Source organism: Oryctolagus cuniculus, chromosome 3, assembly GCF_051225735.1.
Source record: "Oryctolagus cuniculus isolate XC-2025 breed Fujian yellow rabbit chromosome 3, ASM5122573v1, whole genome shotgun sequence".
Classification (NCBI taxonomy): Eukaryota; Metazoa; Chordata; class Mammalia; order Lagomorpha; family Leporidae; genus Oryctolagus; species Oryctolagus cuniculus.
In genome coordinates, this window is record NC_142869.1 from 171,710,125 (window position 1) to 171,734,783 (window position 24,659).

Sequence of the window (24,659 nt, forward strand, 5' to 3'; positions counted from 1 at the left end):
TAGAATTGCTTTGGATAAATTATGTTTTGATTTTGTGCTTTATTTATTTTGAAGAATACTACACAAAAGAGTTCTATGAATCCCAGTGATAATGACGTGTTTGTAGAATAATAATGCTTCTGGTAATTCATGAATTCATTCATTCATTTAATAAGTACATATCATACACCTTCTGCCTTCTAGATACTTCTCTATGCTCTGGAATACAAGTGAGTAAGACAAAGATATGTGCTTTTATTGGATTTATATTTAAATTAGTGGGTGATGTGATACATTTAAAAATATAGAGAAAATGTATGTTGCTGTTAAACACTATGGGAAAAACTAAAGCAAGGGATGAGGGGGTGTTGTCATTTTAGTCACGCTGGTCCTGGTATGACACACATATTTTACTTGGTATTTTATAGGAAGGTGCTGTTTGTTATCTAATCTTGCAAGCATTTTCATTATATTACAGACTGTCCTCCTTATGGGAACCCGTGGGAAAACTTTCCCTTTGATGCTAGAACCGTCAGTAGCTGAGCTTCTCTTGAGTAACTGGCTCCTTTTTATCTTCTGGGCCCTGGAATCATGTGACAGATTGTGATTACCTCTCTGAGTTTACAAGGAAACTTGAAACTTTGGCAGAGCTGGGAGTACTGACCTTACTCCTGGCTTTGTCTTTCCTTTTCTCCCTTATTTTTGTCCCAATTGATTCACCTACTTATTTTAAATTTTATTCTATGCTGTGCTGTAAGTACTTTGGTAAACTTTCTTAAATACCATTTTGAATAAGGTAAGGCATGAATAAAAATAAACATACATATACTCGAAATTTACATACATAAATGGACAAATTATCATGAGAAGGTGTAGTACTGTAGTCTTATCTTTCTTACTGTACCTTGAACCTGGGTTCTTATCTGAAAAAGCTTTTCATGCTTTGTAGAACTTTGCTTATATAGGTGTTCAATAAATATTTATGGAATAACAGTTTTAGCACCAGTTATAATTTAAATGAGAAAGGTGTTCATGAATATTTGAGTTTCTCCATTTGAATATGTGAAGATGGGACTGTGAAAAGCAAGTGAAATTTTGCTGAGGTTTAGTTTTATAAATAATGTGATATGATCGTTGTTTTTAGCCCTTTATTTTATAAATAATATAAACCCTTTAATGTAAAGGGGTGGGCAAATTTGGAACATGATTGACGTTAATTATGAATCTTTTAAGCTAATTTCTAAAAGTTCTCAATAAATAAGTTTTAATAATTCCGGGATGACAAAAACCTTTTGAAACTTATCAGTGTCCCAGAAAATTAAGTTACGCAAAAAACTGCACACACTGTAGAGGAGTTATGGACACAGTCAGCTCCACATTCTAAACCCTTGCTTTATGTTTCCCTCTTTAAAGTAATACGGATGCTCTGACATCTTTAATAGAAATAAAAAGCAGTGGGCAGTGTCACGGCACAGCGAGCTAAGCTGCCATCTGCAGTGCCGGCATCTCATATGGAATCGCAGGTTTGAGTCCCACTGCTCTGCTTCTATTCAGTTCCTTGCTAACGCACCTGAGAAAGCAGCAGCAGATGGCCTCCATTGCCCCTTTGGGAAATCAAGATAGAGTTCTGTGATCTTGTCTTTGGCCTGGCCCTGGCCATTGCAGCCGTTTGGGGAGTGAATCAGTGATGGAAGATCTCTCTCTCTCTCTCTCTCCCTCCCTCTCCCCCTTCAAATAAACAAGTCTTAAAAAAAAAAAAAGCAGAAAAATTACCCATAACTCCTGCATGGTACACATAATTCCAGCACCATTTATTGAAGCGACTGTTCCTTCTCCAGGTTTTGATTTTAGCTTATTTGTCAAAGATTAGTTGTAGATATGTGGGTTAATTTCTGAGGTTTCCATTCTGTTCCTTTGGGCTGCATGTCTATTTTTGTGCCAGTGCCCGGCTGTTTTGCTTATAACTGCCCTGTAGTGCGTCTTGAAGTCTGGTATTGTGATGCCTCTGGCTTTTTTGTGTTGTTGTTTAAGGTTGCTTTAGCTGTTCGGAGTCTTGTGTTTCCATTTGAATTTTACCATCATTTTTTTTTTTAAATCTGACAAGAACACCTTTGTTATTTTCATTGAGATCACACTGAATCTGTAAATTACTTTGGGTAATATGAACATTTTGATGATATTAATTCTTCTAATTTTTTGTGTCTTCTATTCCTTTCTTCAATGTTTAGTAATTTTTATTATAGATATTTTTCACCTCCTTGGTTAAATTTATCTCAAGGTATTTAAATTTTGTTGTACAGTTAGATCCTCTCCTGTTTGAGTTGATACATCCAAACATTTCTGAAGGATTCTTAGGAGAATTACTAGGTGCAAATGTGTGTATGTCATAACTAAACCTAATGATCAACAAATTGTTTCTCTGAGAGACTGCTTCAATTATACGCATACCTGTAGTGTGTGTAGGTAGAAACCAAGTATCTGTCTTACCCTTTACGAGAAGTCTCATTACAAAAAGAAATAAAGAAACAAAAACTTCCTTATTTGATAGGTGAAAAGTGGTGCAATTTTGACTTTAGTCTGCGTTTCCTTGGTTACCAATGAGGTTTACTTTTAAAACTATGTTTTCAGTAGTTTGTCTTTTCTGTTTAATGAGTAATCCTATTTGACTTATTAATATGTCGAGTGGTATTTTCTTCACACTTTTTGGTGCTTTTTATAAAACAAAATTTCAGTAAAGCTTACTCCTATAAATCCAGAACCTTCCATATGAGCACATTGCTACTATTCCATCTTACTTTCTATTGCTGTAATGCAGAGGGAGTTTTTCTTTCATTGTGTCTCCTAACTGATGCCTCCTGCCATAATAAAGGCAATAGGTTTTTGCATGTGTATGTGAAAAGTGGCTTTCAAATGAATCTTTTGGAAATTTTAGGCATACTGCCATTTGTTGTCTGCAAAGAAAGATTTTTTTTTCTAGTATCTATGCCTCTGATTTCTGTTCTGTGCCTTGTACTGGCTACAGCCTCTAGAATACTGTCCAAGAATGGTGATGATGTTGGTGTCATTCACTTTGCTTGTTTTGATGGAGATAGCTGTAATATTTCATTGTTAAATGTTGTAGCTTCAGGCTTAAGAAACATCATTAGACATGAGCTGGGAATTCTATCAAATGCCTATCTGCATTTATTTTCATGATCTTACCATTTGTTTCCTTTATTTCTGACTGGCTTAATGGTTTCCTCTTACTATGAAACCATTTTTGCATCTTAGTAATAGTTTTCTTTGATCATGGTGGACTATTTACTAAAGTTAAATGAAACTGGACTTGCTAATGCTTTGCCTTGAATCAGTATTTATATTAAAAACATGAGGATGGTCATAGCGTTCTTGTTTAACACTTTTTAGGTTTTGGGGGACAGAATTGGTTATGGTAGATTTAAAAAAATGAATTGAGTCACTTTTAATCTTTTTCTTTACCCTGAAAAAAATTATGTAACCTGGGAATTATCTGTTCCCTTATGGATTTGGGTATGCAGCTTTAACATATTTGGAAGATGATTATTTGATAACTTAGATTTCTCCTGTGGTTGTTGATCTCTTCAGGCTAATACTTTTAGAACTGGTTTTGGAAATTTACATTTCCCTTACCTCTATTTCCCCTCATATTTATGAAGTCTGTTATTTAGTATTTTAGATTCATGTTGGTTATAATGTTATAGTGAATTATAATTTAGTAAATGTAAAATGGTCCACAGTCCAGGTGAATGACTTTTGTCTTGACATTTCTCTACTTTGATAATTGTATTGTTTTACTTACTTGTGTCTTTTCATATTTTTTAAAATATTTATTTATTTGACAGAGACAGAGAGCACAAGACTGAGAGAGCACGAGAGAGAGCAAGAGAGCGAGAGAGAGAGCGAGAGCGAGAGAGCGAGCGAGATCTCACTGGCTTCTGCTTACTCCACAAATAGCCACTGAAATTGAAGCCAGGCCAGGCTGAAGCCAGGAGCCAGGAGCTCCATTGGGTTTCCCATATGGGTAGTGGGGACTCAAGTACTTGAGCCATCATCTCCTGCTCTTATGTGCATTAGCAGGGAACTGGATGAGAAGTGGAGTAGCTGGGACTCAAACCAACACTTGGGTTTGGGATAAGGGGGCCACAACTGTGGGCTTAGCTGGCTGTACCACAATGCCCGCCCCAGTCTTTGATGTTTCTATCCTTTCCTCTTCCCCCTTCTCTTTTCCTTCATTCTTTGTTTTATCCCTCCTTCCTTCCTTTATCTTTTGATGATGTTCTAACATCGAAAGCTGTGAAGTGATTGGGACACAGTAAACAGCAGCTGTATTTCTCCTAGATCTCTGTCTTCAAAGGTGCCTTGCCTGTTTTGTTGTCTGCTCACTGTTGACATCTTAGACCCAAATGTCCATTCCAGTCTAGCATACAACTAACTTCTCATGTGTTGTGGTTCCCTCTCGCCTTAGGCGCCATTCCAAGCCTAGAATGTTGATGAGAGAGGCAGGGTTTGTGTTGCTGTTTTTGCCAACATATTTCATGCTGCTTCTTTCCTTTTGCGACTTCTTTCAGGCTAGGGGCATGTATTGTAGGAGAAGCCACAAGAGAAATATGTTTTAAAACATACAGATTCTCAATTGTGGCAGTCTCTTGGCTAATACCACCAGGCCTTAGGGTGTGAGGCACAGCCGGTACTACTCAGGGTTCTCCAGAGAAGCAAAGCCAACAGTGTATGTGTGTGTGGTGTGTGTGTGTGTGTAGACAGGTAGCAAAGCCAACTGTGTGTGTGTGTGCGCGTGGAGATAGATAGCAAAGCCAACTGTGTGTGTGTGTGTGTGTGTAGACAGGTAGCAAAGCCAACTGTGTGTGTGTGTGCGTGTAGACAGGTAGCAAAGCCAACAGTGTGTGTGTGTGTGTGTGTGTGTGTGCGTGTAGACAGGTAGCAAAGCCAACTGTGTGTGTGTGTGTGTGTGTGCGCGCGCGCACATGCATGTGGAGACAGGTAGGACAGAGATTGACTTGAGGGAACTGGCTCCCATGGTTGTAGAGACTGGCGAGGCTAAGATGGGCAGGGCAGGCCAGCTGCTGGAGACCCAGGAAGGGCTCCTACTGCAGTCTGTGGATTAAGTGCCTTCTTCCTGGGGGGCAACAATCTTTTTTCTCTTAAAGCTTCAACTGATTGGCTCGTGCTCACCTACGTTATAGAGGGTAATCTGCTCAACTCACAGTCCACTGATTGAATGTTTATCTCTTGTAAAAATACTTTGACAGCAGCTCACAGAATAGTGTCTTTTACCAACCGTTTGGGCACTGAGTATATCAAATTTGACACATAAAGTGAATCCCTGCAGACCCAACCGTACACAGTTTAACTGTTGTCTTGTGACCTATTCCACACAAATCTTTTTTTATTTTTTTAAGATTTATGCCTTTGAATTGCAGAACAACAGAGAGGGGAAGAAAGAGAGAGGGAGGGAGGGAGAGAGGGAGGGAAGCAGGGAGGGAGGGAGAGTAAGGGAGAGTAAGGGAGAGGGAGATCTTCCATCAGCTGGTTCACTCTCCAAATGGCCACGGATCAGTTGGATCTGGGCCAGGCTGAAGCCATGAGCCAGGAACTCTATCCAGGTCTCCCACGTGTGTGGCGGGGGCCCAAGTACTTGTCCCATCACTAACTGCCTTCCCAGGCACGTGAGCAGAGAGCTGGATTGGAAGTGAAGCTGCTGGTACTGAAACTCACGTTCCATGCAGGATGCCTGTGTTTCAAGCAGTGGTTTAACCTGCTGTGCCACGACACTGACCCCCTGCAATCTTTTTGAAGTACCCTCATAATGATTGCATTAATGTTATAGACTATCTGATTGATTTATATTTCTTCCTTTATTGAAATCGAGAATAGAATGATAACTCCTGACTGATTGCTGTGCCCGTCCTCAGCGGCAGCCTCCCTGCTGCCTAGTGTCTGCCCTGACTCCTTCCTTTCTTGCCCAGTGAAGAATTTAGTGTTTTAGACCTTGAAGTCTTTCACATTTCTCTTTTTCCACTTTCAGGGCCTGTTAATTTTTATTTATTTATTTTTATTTTTGACAGGCAGAGTGGACAGTGTGAGAGAGAGATAGAGAGAAAGGTCTTCCTTTGCCGTTGGTTCACCCTCCAATGGCCACCGCGGCCAGTGCACCATGCTGATCCGATGGCAGGAGCCAGGTGCTTCTCCTGGTCTCCCATGGGGTGCAGGGCCCAAGCACTTGGGCCATCCTCCACTGCACTCCCGGGCCACAGCAGAGAGCTGGCCTGGAAGAGGGGCAACTGGGACAGAATCTGGCGCCCCGACCGGGACTGGAACCCGGTGTGCCGGCGCCGCAGGTGGAGGATTAGCCTATTGAGCCGTGGCGCTGGCCCAGGGCATGTTAATTGAAATTGTTTAGTAAATGCACATTTTTATTGAATATTCATTTTATATTTAATATATATTTTTAAATCATTGTCTTCACCACGGAAACTGTTTCGTAAGGCTTACTAGTACTTTGCTCTTTGACTTGATTTTTTTAAAGCATTTTTGTGCTTAGTTCAGGTCACTTTATGTTGTAACCTTTACTTTCTTTCATTTGCGATTTTGATTCATTGCTTATTCATATTGTTTTTGAGTTTTTTCGGAAGGCTAATGTTACATTTTCACAAGTTTTGTATAGCTAGGTAGGTATTTTTATTTTCACACCTGAATAAGATTTTTCTATAGTTTTAATTATTGAATCAAAGCAAAAATAAAAATCCCCTCAAAATTCTGTAAGCATTGTTTAAATTGCGTCCCGTATTTAGAATTTTCAAGAACTCTAAGATCAACTTGCTATTTTACCATATTATTCTATCTGAAAACTTCTAGTTTTTCTCTTTCCCAATGGCATTTGAAATTCACCAGGTTAGACTTTAGTATAGGCCTTTGTAATTAAGGATTTTTTAATTTTAAGGTTTAATTATTTATTTGAAAGAGTTACAGAGGGAGAGAGGGAGGGAGAGAGAAGAGGAGAAGAGAGGGGAGAGGAGAGGAAGGGAGAGGAGGGGAGGGGAGGGGACACAGACTTCTCATCTGTTGGTTAACTCCAAATGGCTGCAATACCTAGGGCTGGACCAGGCTGAAGCCAGAAACCAGGATCTCCGTCCAGGCCTCCCACATAGGTGGCAGGTGTCCAACCTTGGGCCATTATTTGCTGCTTTCACAGCTGCATTAGCAGTGAGTTCTATTGGAATTAGAGCAGCAAGGACTTGAATGGGTGCTTATGGAATGCCATCATCATGGATGGTAGCTTATCCAGCACACAACGCCTATTCTGTAGCTGAGTTTTTAAAACATAGTTTGTGGGGCTGGCGCTATTGCGCAGCAGGTTAAGACCCCAGCCTGCAGCACCAGCATCCTATATGGGCACCGGTTCGAGTCCCGGCTGCTCCACTTTCAATCCAGCTCTCTGCTATGGCCTGGGAAAGCAGTAGAGGATGGCCCAAGTCCTTTGGCTCCTGTACCCACATTGGAGACCTGGAGGAACCTCCTGGCTTCAGATCAGCTCAGCTCTGGCCCTTGTGGTCATTTGGAGAGTGAGCCAGCAGATGGAAGACCTCTCTATCTCTCTGGCTCTGTCTCTCTGTGTAACTCTGTCTTTCAAATAAATGAAGTAAATCTTTTAAAAAAATAGTTTGTGATTTATTTTTTCAGTCTTCAGATTTGGGGTTTCAATTTGAGTGGATTTTAGTAATGGGGATTTTACTAATAGTATTCATTAAAATATTTCTGAATCTAAGGAAAATATATCTCAAACATGCTTTAACAATAAAGAACATGTGTTTGGTCCACAAGTGAACAGTCCAGTTCAGTGATAGTAGAGTGTTCGAGTGTTATATAGTCTATATTCATTCATTTCTTTTGGCTCTGCCCTTCTCTGATCCTTTGTCAGTTTCATTCTTGGGATACCTTTCCTTATTTAAGTGAGGTGGTTGTCAGGGCTACAGGTTTCATGGGGAGAGAGTGTTTTTTGTGAATGAAAGTTCTGTGTTGTATTCTGATTGGATAATCACAGATCACATGCCTGTTCTGAACCAAGCACTATGATAAGGGATCTAGAGCTACTTTGATTGGCTTAGGCTGGTCAACAACTTGTTTCTTTTCTGTTCTCATCTCTCCCATTGGTTGCATTTCTTGATCTTTCTTAGTTTGTTCTGGGATACTTTCGCAAGTTCACATTGCTGAATTGATTTTCATTGCTTTTGCTTTTACTGCATCCAGTATGGCTTTAAATGCAACTTCATTAAAACTTACATTGCTTTTTTGGTTTTTTAGTCACTTCTATCTCTGCCTTTATTTCAACCTGCTCTCCTCTATCGACTCCTTGTATTTTATTTTTTCTTTTTGTATTTTGGGGAAGATACTCTAAAGGAATTGTAAAAATACACTTTGGCCTGCACAACAGTGTGAATGTACTCAGTGCCACCAAACGGTACACTTGAAAGTGGTTAAAATGGTAAATTTTATGTTATGTGTATTTTACCACAATAAAAATACTATTTTCCTTTGGCTATTAGGAATTATATTTCTTTTCCCTTGTAACAATATTTTTAGTGTACATTTTTAAAAAGATTTATTTATTTATTTGAAAGGCAGAGTTACAGAGAGGTAGATGCAGAGAGAGAGAGAGAGAGAGAGAGAGAGAGAGAGAAAGATCTTCCATCTACTGGTTCACTCCCTAAGTGGCCACAATGGCCGGAACTGGGCTGATCCAAAGCCAGGAGCCAGGAGTTTGTTCCAGTCTCCCATGCCGTGCAGGGGCCCAAGGGCTTGGGCCATCCTTCATTGCTTTCCCAGGCTGTAACAGAGAGCTGGATCGGAAGTGGAGCAGCTGGGACTTGAACTGGAGCCCATATGGGATGCTGGCACTGCAGGTGGTGGCTTTACCCTCTACGCCGCAGCGCTGGCCCCTAGTGTACATGATACATTTGCTTATTTTTCTACTGATTTATCCCAGCCTTGGCAGGACTTAAAAAGGTTCGGTTTTTCTGAAGGTTAAGGTAAATGCAACGTCCTAGCGCCTTTCTGAGTAAAAATGTCTTTCTGCTGTGATTTGTCCCTGGAGTGTTTCTGTGTGCTTGGAATCTCCAAGGCCAATTCTGCTTTTTCGCAGGAATTTACTATGCTATTCTGTTCTTCTGACTCTTGTTTGTGTGTGTTTTTCAGTTTATGGAACGTAAGAAGGAACACTTAGTTCTGTGTGTGCAGGTATCATACATGAGAGATGATGCCCCATCACGCACTGTGTCCAGAACTCTGACTCTTCGCCTAGCGAGCACTTCTGAGGGGCCTGCCCATCCATGTGAAACAGGCAGCTCCTCTGCCTGCTGCCGTGTTGGGAACCGAATTTACACTTTCTCAATATAACTGAGAGAAAGTGACATTTAGAGGGGATGCAGGCATTGCTAGACAGGACGTTGGTCATCCAATAGCTGTTAGACCATATGTATAAATGTGTGTGTGGGGGGGGGGAGAGGGGGAGAGAGGGGGAGAGAGGGGGGAAGAGAGGGAGAGGGGGAGAGGGGGAGAGGGAGGGAGCGAGGGAGAGGGAGAGTGTGGGGGGGATGAGGGAGAGAGAGGGAGGGGGAGGGGGGAAGAGAGGGAGAGAGGGAGGGAGAGAGGGAGAGGGAGAGTGAGAGGGGGGGAATGAGGGGGAGAGAGGGAGGGGAGAGGGAGGGGGAGGGGGAGGGGGAAGAGAGGGGGAGAGGGAGAGGGGGAGAGAGGGGGAGGGGGAAGAGAGGGAGAGAGGAAGAGGGGAAGAGAGGGGGAGAGAGGGGGAGGGGGGAAGAGAGGAGGGTAGAGGGGGAGAGAGGGGGGAAGAGGGGGAGAGAGGGGGAGAGAGGGGGGAAGAGGGGTGAGAGGGAGGGGGAGAGGGAGAGGGGGGAGGGGGAGAGGGAGGGAGAGAGGGGGAGAGGGAGGGAGAGTGGGGGAGAGGGAGGGAGAGGGAGAGAGGGAGAGGGGGGGAAGAGAGGGAGAGAGGGGGGGAAGAGGGAGGGAGAGAGGGGGGAAGAGGGAGAGAGGGGGGGAAGAGGGAGAGAGAGGTGGGGGAGAGGGAGAAAAGGAGGGGGGAGGGGGAGAGAGAGGGGGAGAGAGGAAGAGAGGGGGAGAGAGGGAGAAAGGAAGGGGGGAGAGGGGGAGAGGGAGAGAGGGAGGGGGGAGGGGGGAGAGAGGGAGGGAGATTAGAGGGAGCATTGGTTGAGTTTCTGGTCATTGTGGTAACTTTATTCTAGCAATGGAAAAAATTATTATAGTGACTAAGTTTTTTTCCCTAAAGATGGATCCTGTCCTTTTTTTGTCCAGAGATTTAAACTTGATTTAGTCAATATCTGTTTTTTTTTTTTTTTAAATTCTCATTGATTCTGCAGCTAGTGCAAAGTACCTTGGGTTTTGTTATGTTTTCTTCAGTGCCAGAAAGCAACATTTTTCACTATTGAAGAGAGCTACCTCATGATCTTTCTTGCTCTAAATAAAAAAATCCAACCAGCCCAAATCAAGTTCTTTGCTAGTCATTAAGGTAGCATCTCTCGGGCAGCACTGGGGCAGCCTACATCACAGCAGTTGTTGGAGCCTCAGCTGCTGTTTGCAATCAGGCTCCTTGCTAATGCACCTGGGATAGCAGTAGATAATGACCGAGAACTTGGGTCTCTGCCACCCACGTGGGAGATAAGGATAGTGTTCCTGGCTCCTGACTTCTGTCTGGCCCAGCCCTGTCTGTTGTGGCCATTTAGGGAATGCACAAACGGATGGAAGTAATCCTTGTCTATATATCTCTGCCTCTCTGTGTCATTCAGCCTTTCAAATAAATGAGATTTTTTTTTTTATAAAAAAAGCATCTCTCAGTTCCAAATAAATACTCTCAATTCTGCTTCATAGTGCTTGCTCCAGACCACTCTATACCACATTTCTCATTTCTCATTTCTCATTCCTTGCCCACTAGAGGGAGCCAGAGGGAGCGGGGAAGGCAGGGCTAGGGAGGGAAGGGACCGCCTCTTTCCTGCTTGCTGTTTCCATCAGCTTTGCCCGGGCAGAGGCCGTTGGTTCCAGCTTCCTGCCTCTTGTGGCATTCCCTGACCTGGGATCCTCCTGCGAGCCCCCAGGTCCAGGCCGTTCTAGCCTTTCCTCCTTCCTCCAGCTCCAGGAGTGGAATTGGTGTGGCAGTTCTCATCTGCAGGCCACCTCAGTGTTCGCTTTTTGTTCACTGTGTGGTTCTTTTCCTTGATTGGCTCCTAAATGGTGCGTGGAGGTGCTAACACCTGGGCTTGGGGATCTGGGGCAGTACAGAGCATGTGGCTGCTGTGGGGCCCAAGAAGGAGTATGGAAAGGAAAAGACCCAGCATACCTACAAGTGTAGGTAGTTTTGTGACAAAAGAGTATTACTTTAGGGCAAACAAAGGGATCAGTCATTGTACATATGCAGCAGGTAACTTCTGTTCTTAGCTTCATAGTAAATACAGGTTAGAAGTAATAAAGTTCAAGGAGCTAGAGCCACACAGTGACAGCTGGCCTCTTGAGCACATGGTCATGCCTTCCCGTCAAACATCCTTGGAACCTTTGTCTGGGAATGTTCCCTGTGTTAGCCCTCTCATCTGTCTGCTTCTAAATTTAAACATGACAAAGACACAGGAAGACGTAGACAGTAAAGTACCTTCACAGAGCTCAGCGTTTGGATAGATGGGCCTGCCCCGGAGGGTGCAAGCAGCTGGGCAAAGCCCCGAGCTCCAGGTGCTCGCACCACTGCAGAGTGACCCGAAGGCCGCTGCCTGGGGCCTGCCTGTTCCTGCTTCTGTTGTTTTCCTGGCATCTCCTTTCTGCCTTTCCCTCTCGTCAGCCTTTCAGTAGCTCCTGAGCTCCTCCTTAATGAGGTGGCCGAGTGGCGATAGACGTGCGGTGATGAAAGGCTGTGCCTTCCCACTCAGGGTTTGTCCATCTCAGAAGGGGCTCGGCAAAGTGTGGGTCTTGTTTCCAGACCCACAGAGGTGGGAGCCTCATGGTTTTAGGATGGTTTCAGAATGGCATGACTGGACTGAGTCACACCAACCAAACTTCTAAATGATGACTACAAAACAAGAATTACATGTATTCCTTTACAATAGAAAATACACATCACTAAGTAATTTTTTAACTTTTATTTAATGAATATAGATTTCCAAAGTACAGCTTATGGATTACAATGGCTTCCCTCCCCCCATAACTTCCCTCCCACCCGCAACCCTCCCCTTTCCCACTCCCTCTCCCCTTCCATTCACATCAAGATTCATTTTCAATTATCCTTATATACAGAAGATCAATTTAGTATATATTAAGTAAAGATTTCAACAGTTTGCACCCACATAACACAAAATGAAAAATACTGTTTGAGTACCAGTTATAGCATTAAATCGCAGTGTACAACACATTAAGGACAGAGATCCTACATGAGGAGTAAGTGCACAGTGACTTCTGTTGTTGACTTAACAAAATGACACTCTTGTTTATGGCATCAGTAATCACCCTAGGCTCTTGTCATGAGTTGTCAAGGCTATGGAAGCCTTTTGAGTTCACCGACTCTGATCATATTTAGACAAGGTCATAGTCAAAGTGGAAGTTCTCTCCTCCCCTCAGAGAAAGGTACCTCCTTCTTTGAAGACCTGTTCTTTCCACTGGGATCTCACTCACAGAGATCTTTCATTTATGTCATATATTTTTTTTTTTTTTTGCCAGAGTGTCTTGGCTTTCCATGCCTGAAATACTCTCATGGGCTTTTCAGCTGGATCCGAATGCCTTAAGGGCTGATTCTGAGGCCAGAGTGCTGTTTAGGACATCCACCATTCTATGGGTCTGCTGTGTATCTTGCTTCCCATGTTGGATCATTCTCTCCCTTTTTTATTCTATCGGTGAGTATTTTCAGACACTAGTCTTGTTTATGTGATCCCTTTGACTCTTAGTCCTATCATTATGATAAGTTGTGAACAGAAATTGATCACTTGGACTAGTGAGATGGCATTGGTACATGCCACCTTGATGGGATTGAATTGGAATCCCCTGGTATGTTTCTAACTCCACCATTTGGGGCAAGTCAGCTTGAGCATGTCCCAAATTGTATATCTCTTCCCTCTCTTATTCCCACTCTTATATTTAACAGTGATCACTTTTCAGTTAAGTTTCAGCACTTAAGAAGAATTGTGTATTAATTACAGAATTCAACCAATAGTATTAAGTAGAACAAACAAAAAAAATACTAGGAGGGATAAAGTATTAAGTTGTTCATCAACAGTCAGGGCAAGGGCTGATCAAGTCACCGTTTCTCATAGTGTCCATTTCACTTCAACAGGTTTCCTTTTTGGTGCTCGGTTAGTTGTCACCGATCAGGGAGAACATATGATATTTGTCCCTTTGGGACTGGCTTATTTCACTCAGCATGATGTTTTCCAGATTCCTCCATTTTGTTGCAAATGACCAGATTTCATTTTTTTTTACTGCTGTATAGTGTTCTATAGAGTACATATCTCATAATTTCTTTATCCAGTCTACTGTTGATGGGCATTTGGGTTGATTCCAGGTCTTAGCTATTGTGAATTGAGCTGCAATAAACATTAAGGTGCAGACCGCTTGTTTGTTTGCCAATTTAATTTCCTTTGGGTAAATTCCAAGGAGTGGGATGGCTGGGTTGAATGGTAGGGTTATATTCAGGCTTCTGAGGAATCTCCAAACTGACTTCCATAGTGGCTTGACCAGTTTGCATTCCCACCAACAGTGGGTTAGTATCCCTTTTTCCCCACATCCTCGCCAGCATCTGTTGTTGGTAGATTTCTGAATATGAGCCATTCTCACATTCTCACCGGGGTGAGGTGAAACCTCATTGTGGTTTTGATTTGCATTTCCCTGATTGCTATCACTGAGTAATTATTACCACGCTCTAAATGCTCTAAATACTTGTTTGCTTAGTTATTTCCCACGTGTTATACAGGGAATGCTGCTACTGGGGGAAGCAAAGCAGATGAGTTCCTACTTACACACAGCAAGGCGGTCCTCAGAACCTGGTAAGCGTTAACCGAAAGGCATCAAGATAACAAGGCGGAATAATTGTTCTCATAACATGGGGTTTAAAATTCAATTGGACTTCTTTTTTGGGATTCAGGTAACCAGATGGCTATTTATGAACTATCCCATATGGTTCTAACATCGAGTATTAATGTCCAGCAAGTATTATTGGACATTTAGGAAGATTCTCCATCTGTAGAAGATAACGAATGAGGCGCATTGCATGCTGTGGAACAGGGTGCAGTACGGCTGCTGGGGGGCCTCGCTGCTGTTTCACATGAATATAGTTGCACTGGAACGCATCCACAGATGTTTATGTATTGTCTATGGCTGCTTTCCAGTCTCAGTGGCAGAACTGAGTTGTCGAGACAGAGACTATATGGCTAACAGAGTCTAAAATATTTACCATCTGGCTCTCTATGGAAGCAAAGTGCTGACTTCTGTTTTAGAAGCTTTTAAAGGAGGGAACACTACTTATATATAGGAAATGATAGCAAAGAATACAAAAGGATAGATCAATATGTGCTAAGCTGTTGCCTTGAGTTCTAAATGTGAAGTGCTGTGGAGAAAGAGAGAGCTATCTGAGAAAGACTGGGTGGTGGAGGTAGGAAGGAGGGATCCCGTGGGACAGCAGTGCATCCCTTGGAAGGCCGGTGCAGCAGGATGCAGGAGACAAGGATGATGGGTACAGCAGTCATGTGTGATCAGGGGTGCATAGGCCAACATGGGGAACAAGTTAGGGTAGAAGGAGGATGGTATAGTCACCTACAGGGAGTTCTATTTAGAATCTGGGATGTGAGTTAAACTGGGAAACAATGGACAAAGCCTGCTGTCCCAGTGGGAAAGTGGGGAGAAGTTGAAGCTATGTGGCAGGGATATTTAAGTCAGCACTGGTATTTAGGGCTGTGATTTGAGCTGGAGAGCACTTGCAAGAGCCAAATAATAGGAAACCTTGTTGTTGTGGACACTGAGTTAAGTGGCATATGTGAAATAATGCAGAAATGTGCATACAACATTTGAAATAGTTACAAATGCTCCTATGATTGAAGAGAAACTGGCCAATCTCTTTTCTTTGTTTAGGAGAAAGTGAGAATAATTTTACAAAATTCCTACCAAGTTGTGTTGATGAAATCAATCAGACTCCAAATGGAGCTGATAAGTATAGCAGAAGGCAGAACAAGAGACAGACAGGGGTGGGCAAGATGGTGATGAGTGACACCCAGGAGTTGCTTGGTAGAGGGATAAAGGCAGTTTTAGCAAGGTGTGATAAGGTGGTATCTAAAACTTCCCCACAAATACTTAGAAATGTTCCATCAGGTGTTTTAATGACTAGTTCTGATCACAAGATTGAAATGCCAGGTGTCAGAAGTGAAGAAATAACTAAAACCAGAGCGTTAAGAGTATGATGATATAGCTGTCCTTGATGTGGGTAAAGACCGGGAGGGAGTATCTGTCTTAGTGTCTCCAGCCTGACAGAAATGGTGTGTTGTGACTGAGACTGTTACATGGAGCTAAGAACCTCAGAGCACTGCGTGCATACAGCTGGAAGCAACTAGAGAACAGTCTCCCACTGCAGGAGGATAGAGGCAATGACCAGAGCTGATCCCTATAGGAACCTGCAACTCAGCCGTGAACCTCTCACAAGTTGGGATTCCTAAACACTCTTCAGATGTCCCAGAAACTCCTGACAGAGACATAATTAAAGCTCATCACAGGGCATTGACATCCCTGGGGTACCACCAGCAGCAAACGCAAAACCACACTGAGAATACATTCCCTTAACCAGGCCTGCAGGATTCTCACAGAACAAACAAACCACTTGAGGTATTACCTCATAACCAACAATAAACATCACGTGGGAAAATAATCCAGAGAGACGGGGTGGGGGGGAGGCAGGGGGGGGAGAGAGAGAGAGAGAGGGAAGGAGGGGGAGAGGGAGAAGGAGGGAGAGAGACGAAGGCAATATAATGCATAGAGATTAGGGTCCCTGACATTAGTGAAATAATCTGAATAAGAAAGAAAAGTTAATGTTTGTAGGAATTACAGGGACAGAAGGAAAAAAGCCAGCATGTAAATTAGTGGCAGAACATTCTGGAAAAAATAAAAACATTTGAAAATAACCACATGGAGCTTCTCTAATAAATGTATCCTGAGAAGTTAAAAACTTAGTGGATGTATTAAATATCAGATTTGCTACTGCTGAAGTTACAATTACTTTTGTTTTAGAATTTTTGTTGTTTCATTTGAGAGGTAGAGACAGACAGAGTTCCTGTCTGCTGATTCACTTCCTAGATATCTGCAGTGGCCTGGGCTGGGCTGGGGCTAAGTGCTGGATGCTTAATCAAAATCTCACAGGTGGGTAGCAGGAATGCAATTAGTTGAGCCATCACTTCTGCCTCATAGGAAGTTGGAACATGGAACTGAAGTGGGGACTCAGGCCTGGGTACTCTGACTCGATGCATGGGAATCTTTACTATCATGTTAGTGTCAGGCTCAACACCCCCCCCCCCCCCCCCCGCCCCGTGTAACCACTTGTCTGGAGGACAGAGCTGAGGAAATTACCCAGAATGCAGCACAGAGAGACGCAGAGGTGGAGAAATCTGAGAGAGAAGCCTGTTGAGTGTAACAACAAAGTATGGACTCCATATGCCTGACCCTGGGCTGCTAACGGGAGTTCCATAGACTGGTGGCTTACAAACCACAGAAGCTTGTTTCTGTCTTCAGTGTGGAAGTCCTAGATCAAAGTGACGGCAGATCTGGTGTCTGGTAAGGGCCTCCTTGCTGGTTTTGGAGAAAGCCATCTCCTTGCTGTCCCCTTGTTTGGTGGGGAGCAGAGAAAGAGCAGGCTCCCTCGTGTCCTCTCAGTTACAGAAGGCACTAATCGCACCCTCGAGGGCTCCCCTTTGATGCCCTGATTACCTCCCCAAGATCGCACTTCTAATACCGTCACTTTCAGGGTTTATATTTCAATGTATGAACTTTGTGGGGATGTAAACGTTAAGTCTGTAGCAATATCTGATGGAATTACAAAAGGAAAGGAAAGACAAAGTGGGAGGGAGAATGTTTAAAGAGACAACGCACGGCAGTTCTTCACAATTTGTGAAAGGTGCGAAACCTTCAGATTCAGTGGTAACTGGGCCTGAATAGGATGAGTAAGATCATTAATCTGCAGAGTGCTACTGTGGATAGGCTATCAAACAGGACACCTAACAAGTGGCCAGAGGGAAATGATATATTATCCTCTAAAAACCGAAATTTATAATGCAGATGTTTTCTTGGAAGCATAGATAAATCTCAGAAAGAATGCTGTTTTTAATAGTGCTGAGGGAAAATAAATGGACTGTAACAAAACAGTGACCATGGCATTTTGCCCGAGACTGTCCCAGTTTTTAAAGCTCTAAGTTCTAGGAAATCTCTGACTCCAAAGCAGATCACTGGTCGCTCTACCCACTTAAAACACCATGGAGGAGCAGGTTTGAGGACAATGCTGCCATTAAGGAGCACAAGTAAGAAACATGACATCTGATGAGAGTGAAGAGGTTCACGTCTCATGGATTATTGCTGAGAGAACTGCTGAAGGATTTGGTATGGCAGAAAGACAGTGAATCCAAGTACAAGGAGAAGGCTGGAAGAAGCAAGAGAGCACAAGCGTGCCATGTAAATTATTGATTAATGTAAAGTACTGATTGTACAAAATAATAAATATGACTGAATTTTGGAGATAAAATAGGGAGAAAAAACAGCTGGCAATGGTAACATGGAAGATGCCAGGGTGAGCAGACACAGTGGTGCCTAGCGTTATTAATAAATAAATAAAAAAGATTCATTATCTATTTGAAAGAGTTAGAGGGAGGAGAAGGAGGGAGAGAGGTCTTCCACCCACTGGTTCATTCTCCAAGTGGCTGCAACAGCCAGGGCTGGGCCAAGCGGAAGCCAGGAGCCAGGAGCTTCATCTGGGTCTCCCATGTGGATGTAGGAGTCCTAGCACTTGGGCTATCTTCTATTACCTTCCAAGGCACATTAGCAGGGTACTAGATTGGAAGTAGAGTAGCTGGGACAAGAACTGATGCCCACGTGGGATGTTGGTGTTGCAGGTGGCAGCTTAACCCACTACACCACAACACCAGCCCCTCGAGTTAGCATTTCTAAGTCCTTGAAATGACCAGAGTGAATACAGGACTGTAAACTTTATAAGAATGTGTGATAAATATCTCTAGTGCCATGTCTCATTCTCCCAAAACATTATTTTTGAACAATTTTTAAAGTTTTAAAGCCACTAGGACAATATGAGCATCCATGTCTGGGTAGGCAGGTGCTAGGCATGGTGGCCCAGAGTGGGGTGATGGAATCCGAGCAGGATGAGGCATGTGTCAGAGCGAGATTGTAATGAGAAGTGTATTTGCATAAGAGCACTGGTCATCAAGGAGTAGTAGCCAAGTGGACTGAGTCAAACATGCAGACGTTGGGAGGTTTAGGGCAGGATGGTAGGGTTCCAGCAGGGTGAGGAGTGTGTCCGTGCAGCACTGTGTACAGAGCGTGTCTCCACAGGGACTGCCTGGCATGTGGCACCAGAGCGCAGGCCTGGGGAGAAAGCAGTGCAGCCAGGGAGTGGTGGTGCGTCTGACGTGGTGTGTAGAGTTGAATGGGATGAGAGAGTAGTGTTCATTTGGGATGGAGGAGGGCAGGGGAAATTGGAAACTGGTTTCATATAGGGGCATCATTCAACTAAGTAAATACAATGAGGGTAATTTGGAGCCAGATATCTCAGTGTCTGAGAGCCAGATTTACAAACAGTAAGGGAATAAAACTACGAAGAATCCTGTAAGGATTGGATTGGAATTGGAGGTTATCTATGTGAACTTGATGTTCTCAGTATAGGTAGGGTTAAGAATAAATATGTATTTAATTGCATGAATATTCATATATTTATGTAGATAAGTCTATATTACAGTCAGAGGTGTTTCTTAGCTCACTCCCTGAGATGGGCTGGTGCCAACTGGAGGACAACTTGGACATCGTATTGCGCATCACTGCCAGGTCTGATAGTACTGAGGCCTGAATGTTGGTGTCCTCCCCAAATCACTTGTTAAAAGTCATCCCTAATGTGATGGCACTGAGCAGTGGGGCTGCTGGGGGAGCGATGAAGCCCTGAGGGCTCTCCCCTCTTGAGTGGAATGACTGTGAATGAGATTGGACAGAGCGTACTTTCCCCTTCTGCCAGGGAAGACCCTGTGAGAAGCTGCGTCTATGAGTGGGCTCTCCCCCGACACAGGATCTGCTGGTGCCCTGATGATGGGCTCCCCAGCCTCCGGAGCTATGAATGAACGATCATTTTCTGCTGTTTATTAATGTCCTAATCTCACGTACTTTGTTACAGCAGCCTGAATGGACAAAGGCAAATAGTGATAGTAGCTGTTTAAAAAAAGATATATTTATTTATTTCGAAAGTCAGAGTTTGATATACACATAGTTTCATATATATATATATATATATATACACATATATATGAGAGAGAGATCAATTTTCCATCTGCTGGTTCACTCCCTAAATGGCTACAATGGCCAGGGCTGGGCCAGGCTGAATCTAGGAGCCAGAAGCTTCATCCGGGTCTCCCATGTGGGTGCAGGGGCCCAAGCACTGGGGCCATCTTCTGCTTTCCCAGGTTGCATTAGCAGGGAGCAGGATTGGCAGCCGAGCAGTTGGGACTGGAACCAGCACTCTTATACGGGACCTGGTATTGCAAGTGGTGGCTTAATGTGCTGTGCCACAATGCCTGCCTGGTAGTAACTTTTTTTTTTTTTTTTGTAAGATTTCTTCATATATTTGAAAGGCAAAGTTAGAGAGAGAGAGAGAGGGAGACAGACAGACAGAAAGACAGACAGACTTTCAATCTGCTAGTTCACTCCCCAGATGGCCTCTAAAGCCAGGGCTGGCCAGGCCAAAGACAGGAGCTTCTTCTGGGTCTCCCATGTGGGCAGAGGGGCCCAAGCACTGGGGCCATCTTCTGCTGCTTTTCTAGGTGTGTTAGCAGGGAGCTGGATCAGAAGCCGAGCAGCTGGGACATGAACTGGTGCTCATATGGGATGTTGGCGTTGGGGGGGACAGCTTCCAGTGCTGGACCCTACCTCTGCCCCATAGTAACATTTTATAATCCACTGACTGTACTCTGAAATACATTACCAAATAACTAAATTGAAATTTTGATGAGAAATGGGAAATTTCAAAATTATAAAATTTCAAAATTTCCACAAAAAACTTATTCATTATGAAACACAAAGGGTAACTTGATGACAGAGTGGCCTGGCAGACATAGCCTTAAATGAACATCATCAGTACTGGGACAAATCAAAATTGTGTGCTATCTGAAAAAAGTGCAAGAAAAACAGCATAGCCTGACTTCTCCAATATTCCTGTCAGAAATGCATACTCATGAAGTGACAGACAAAGCTAAAATGAGGAGCATGCATATTACAAAACAATAGCCTTTAATCATCAGAGTTGTCAAGGTTATGAAAGACAAGGCAAGACAAAGGAACTCTTGCAGATTTAAAGAGAATAAAAAGACATGGCGTTGAAGTGAAGAACATGACTCCGAATTGAATCATTTTGCTCAAAAGAACGTTATTAGGACAAACGGCAAAATCTGAACAGGTCTGAGGATTAGGATATCAATGTTGCTTTCTTGAATTTGATGATTATGTGAGGTTGTTGTGGAATTTTCTCTTTTTTTTTTGGCAGGAAAAATACATTCATGTATTCAAGGATGGGTGCGTGATGGGCGTTGGGCTGACAATTTATCTTAAATGATTCTGGAAGAAAAGCTCTTTGTATTATACTTGCAACTTTTCTGTAAATTTAGGATTGTTTTACAATAAAAACAATGTTTTCCAAATTTTCTTTTTCTGGCAACATTGAGAACTAAGTGTCCCAAGAAAACCCTCCCAGTACAAGATACTTAAAATGCTGAATATAAAACAAAAAGAAACAACTTTTAAAAGCATGGCTGAGCAGGCAGTGAAAAAAAAAAAAAAAAGAGAGAGAAACAATCAGAGACTAGAATGTCAAGAAGGCATGATTCCCCTGGAGCAGGCAGCCTGAGCTTCCCTGAGATTACCTTGTGTCCTGGTGGCTGAACTTCCTGTAGCCGTGCACGGAAAAAACAACACAGCTATGTGCCCAGGAGAGGCGGTCTGTCTGATTAGAGACTTGACACTGCCTATGATGAAAGAAAGCTTCCAGAGAATAAAGACTAGCCTCAGTCTGGGTTAACTGTAGCATGCAACCGTCATTTAAAAACAAAATCTCTCGGGAACTCTTAATCAGCCTATACTCCCTGCCTTTGAAACTGGAGTTCATTGTATCTATGTGATCTGAAAAATTCCAGGCATCTGAACACGGTGTTTTGAGTGATCCTGGTTAAGTACCATGTCTTAAAATACAGATCCTGAGGGAAGGATTTGAAGAGTCGGGGCCTTATTTAGGAAGTGAAAATCCAGGCAGCTCGGATGAAGGAAGGGATGAGAGGCAGGGAGGAGAGACGCGGTGCAGTGAGTTCTACTCCACTGACCGGTGCTCTGGGGCGAAGCGTGGAGAGCCCCAGTAATGCTCCGCGTGTGGGGTGCCTCCAAGAGGCTCTGTGCAGACGCAGACTCAGAGCAGTTAAGGGGACAGTGGGAAGAGACAAAGATGTGTCCATCTGGGTCCTCCTGTCTCCAGCTTCCTGTGGGTCCATGTTTGCCTGTGGGCATTATCCACCACCCTTCCAGGTTAAGTCAGCTGGCTCACCACAGGAGCTGTGTGCCGGGTCTCATTAGAGTCTGGAAGTGGTGGGAGAAGCCAGAAGCTGTCATATGTGTGGATCGTGGTCTGGATCATGTGATGAGGGCAAGTGCAGGCCAGCTCCTAGAAATGGCAACGTAGTTCAAGAGACACAAGGGAATCGGGGCGGGGCAATTGAGTGAGATAGTCTCCTTGCACCCATGCCCATCTCGTCACACTCCCCTTATTTTAGACTCCATTACAATAACATGGAGTTTCCATTTTTTTATTTTCATGAGAACAAGATACATCCATTTTTTTTTCCTAAGGGAGAGGAAGTATCAGTCTGGTTAGATACAGAGGTCTCTTCAAAGTGGTACAGTTAGGGTGTCTGGGAGGATACCAGGCATCACAGAGGTGCAGCCGCTCTGGTCGGTCTTAACGTGCTTCATCGTGTCAGCAATCAGGCTGGCGTGGCTAACTCCCCCGGTGCAGCGGGGCAGACTTTCAGCTGGACTTTGAGCTGTTCTGCCCTGGTGGGTTGTGGCTTGCAGCAGAGGGTCTGGTGTCGTCTTTACGTGCCCCTGGCGTTCCCCTCCACCCGCGGAAGCTGCATCCTGTGAACATCTGCAAACTCCAAGACTGAAGGCTTTCTTCTGGGTGCAGAGCACACTCGGCGAACACAGCTGGCAGTGCAGGAAGTGGCCCCCTGGCAGCAGTCCCCGGCCGCCGACTGGGAACTGAACCTCGTCCCCCTTGGCGTGGTGTGTTCCACCCTGACTTCCAGGGTCGCCCCGCAGGATTGAGCTCTGGGTGCCCACAGCGTCAAATGGTGAACCACCGGCTCTTCCCACTGCCTGTCTTACTTCTTTCTTCCTCATTGGTGTGTTGAACTACACTCTGAATGTATTACTTGCACTCAGGTTCTAGTCAGGCTTTGTTTCTGGGGAGTGGAATTTAAGACGCATTTACTGGACTTGACATATTTGCTCCAGTTGCTCATGGGCGGCTAATAGTAGGTGTGGGATGCCTCAGTGAACTGGCATTCAGACAGGTGCTTACTGCAGTGTGATGTGGCGCCCTGAGTCCTCCAGAGATACCAGCGTTAATTACCACCAACCTCGCAGTGACTCCGCCTGCTGGCCCTGAGGAGTCCATCGGCCACGAGGCAGCTGCGGCTTTCAGTGTTCCTGACTTCGCTCCCCATCCCCAAGGGAGTCAGTGCCTTAAGTGGGTCATCGGTTATGATTATTAGGGGAGATGCCCTTAATTTCACTCTTGGGCCGCTGGACAGGCTGATTTTCTTGTGATCAGAGGCTACGACACTGACCTGTTGATTAAATCCTAGCCGTTGCACACCAGCGTATAGAATTTGTTGATTCAGTACATGGGAAGCCTTCTTCAGATGAGCTCTTTCACATGTGTTGAGCCCCAGTTGTCAGTTTGGTCAGCCTTGGACATTCCCACAGTTTGGCTGCTCCTGGGCACATTGTAAGATCAGACTCCTGCGGCCCATCTTTGTTGCTGTAGCAGGAATCCCTTGTTCTGAGGTGATGTGCCGTGGGATACCACATTGATAGAGAAGACATGTGCAAACCCTCAGGTGGTAGTGCTAGCAGAAGCACTGTGGTAAGGAAGGGGAAAAACATACGCAACTGCGCCCCCAGGTGGATGAGATGTTGTGTAGCTGACCTTCCACCAGGTGGCTGCTTATTTCAAGCTGTAGCACTCTCCTGCTACTAATGCTGGGCATTTGGCTGTCACTGTGGTTAGAAAAGGCCAGGCCAAGGCCAGCGCCGTGGCTCACTAGGCTAATCCTCCACCTGTGGCGCTGGCACACCGGGTTCTAGTCCCGGTCAGGGCACTGGATTCTGTCCTGATGCTGTCCAGGCCAGCTCTCTGCTGTGGCCTGGGAGGGCAGTGGAGGATGGCCCAAGTGCTTGGGCCCTGCACCCACATGGGAGACCAGGAGAAGCACCCGGCTCCTGGCTCTGTAGCGGCCATTTTGTGGGGTGAACCAACGGAAGGAAGATCTGTCTCTCTCTCGCTGTCTGTAACTCTACCTGTCAAATAAAAAAAAAGAAAGAAAGAAAGAAAGAAAAGGCCAGGCTAATCCAGCCACCTTGCCTTGTGCTTGTCCTTTGGCAACAGGCCCTTTGTATTGTTTGGATAAGGCCTTTCTGCGGGGGCCACAAATTTCACATTCAGCTCAGTGGATGGAGGTGAGAGCAGAAAGTTGCTACCCACTGCCTCTGGCAGGAATCGCGGGCAGGATGAGACAGAGTGGCTCACAGAAAGAAATCCTCACCAGGTTCTTTGTCTTGCATCTGACAGCCTGATTGTTTTTTGTATTCAAGATGGACTGAGGATACAAGAGCAGCGGACCACTTTTTAGACAGCACCATTAGCATTTTAGGTTCTCAAGCAAAGCTTTTACTTCAGTATTCTGTTAATTGTGCATACCCTCACTGTAGCTATTCAGCCTAAAGGGTTCAAATACGTGTAAGAAGACTGGGCAAGGAACCGCATTGCAGCATGTTTGCAACAGAAAAAAATTAGAAGAAACTGAAGTAACAATAAAGGAATAAGATACTATATTCTAGTAATTCAAACAATGGAGTGTTATACAGCAGATGAAATGCATAACTAAATCTCAGAAACATAATGTTAAGTGCAGCAGGCAAGTTACATCATGTTTTATAATATCAAGTATTTAAGCATTAGAAACTCCACAAAACAATACCTAGTGCTTGTAAACATGCACATATATAAAATATTAAATATAACATAAAATTGTTGTAAATCAGTCTCCTAGGAAAGAGAGAAGAGTAAGAGTGGC

The 24,659-nt window shown here is 44.1% G+C and overlaps 1 protein-coding gene across 14 annotated transcripts in view; it reads left to right on the top strand.

The window, feature by feature from the left end:
• The window catches only part of LOC149127601 (uncharacterized), a 390,111-nt gene that overhangs the window by 94,152 nt on the left and 271,300 nt on the right, over nucleotides 1–24,659 (top strand). The window contains exons 2-3 of one of the 14 annotated variants that reach the window (XR_016231101.1): nucleotides 12,742–12,914; nucleotides 13,988–14,060. The exons of the other annotated variants lie outside the window; for them this stretch is intronic. The gene's annotated coding sequence lies outside the window, so the exon portion shown is untranslated. The remainder of the gene's footprint in view (nucleotides 1–12,741; nucleotides 12,915–13,987; nucleotides 14,061–24,659) is intronic. 14 annotated transcript variants of the gene reach the window in all.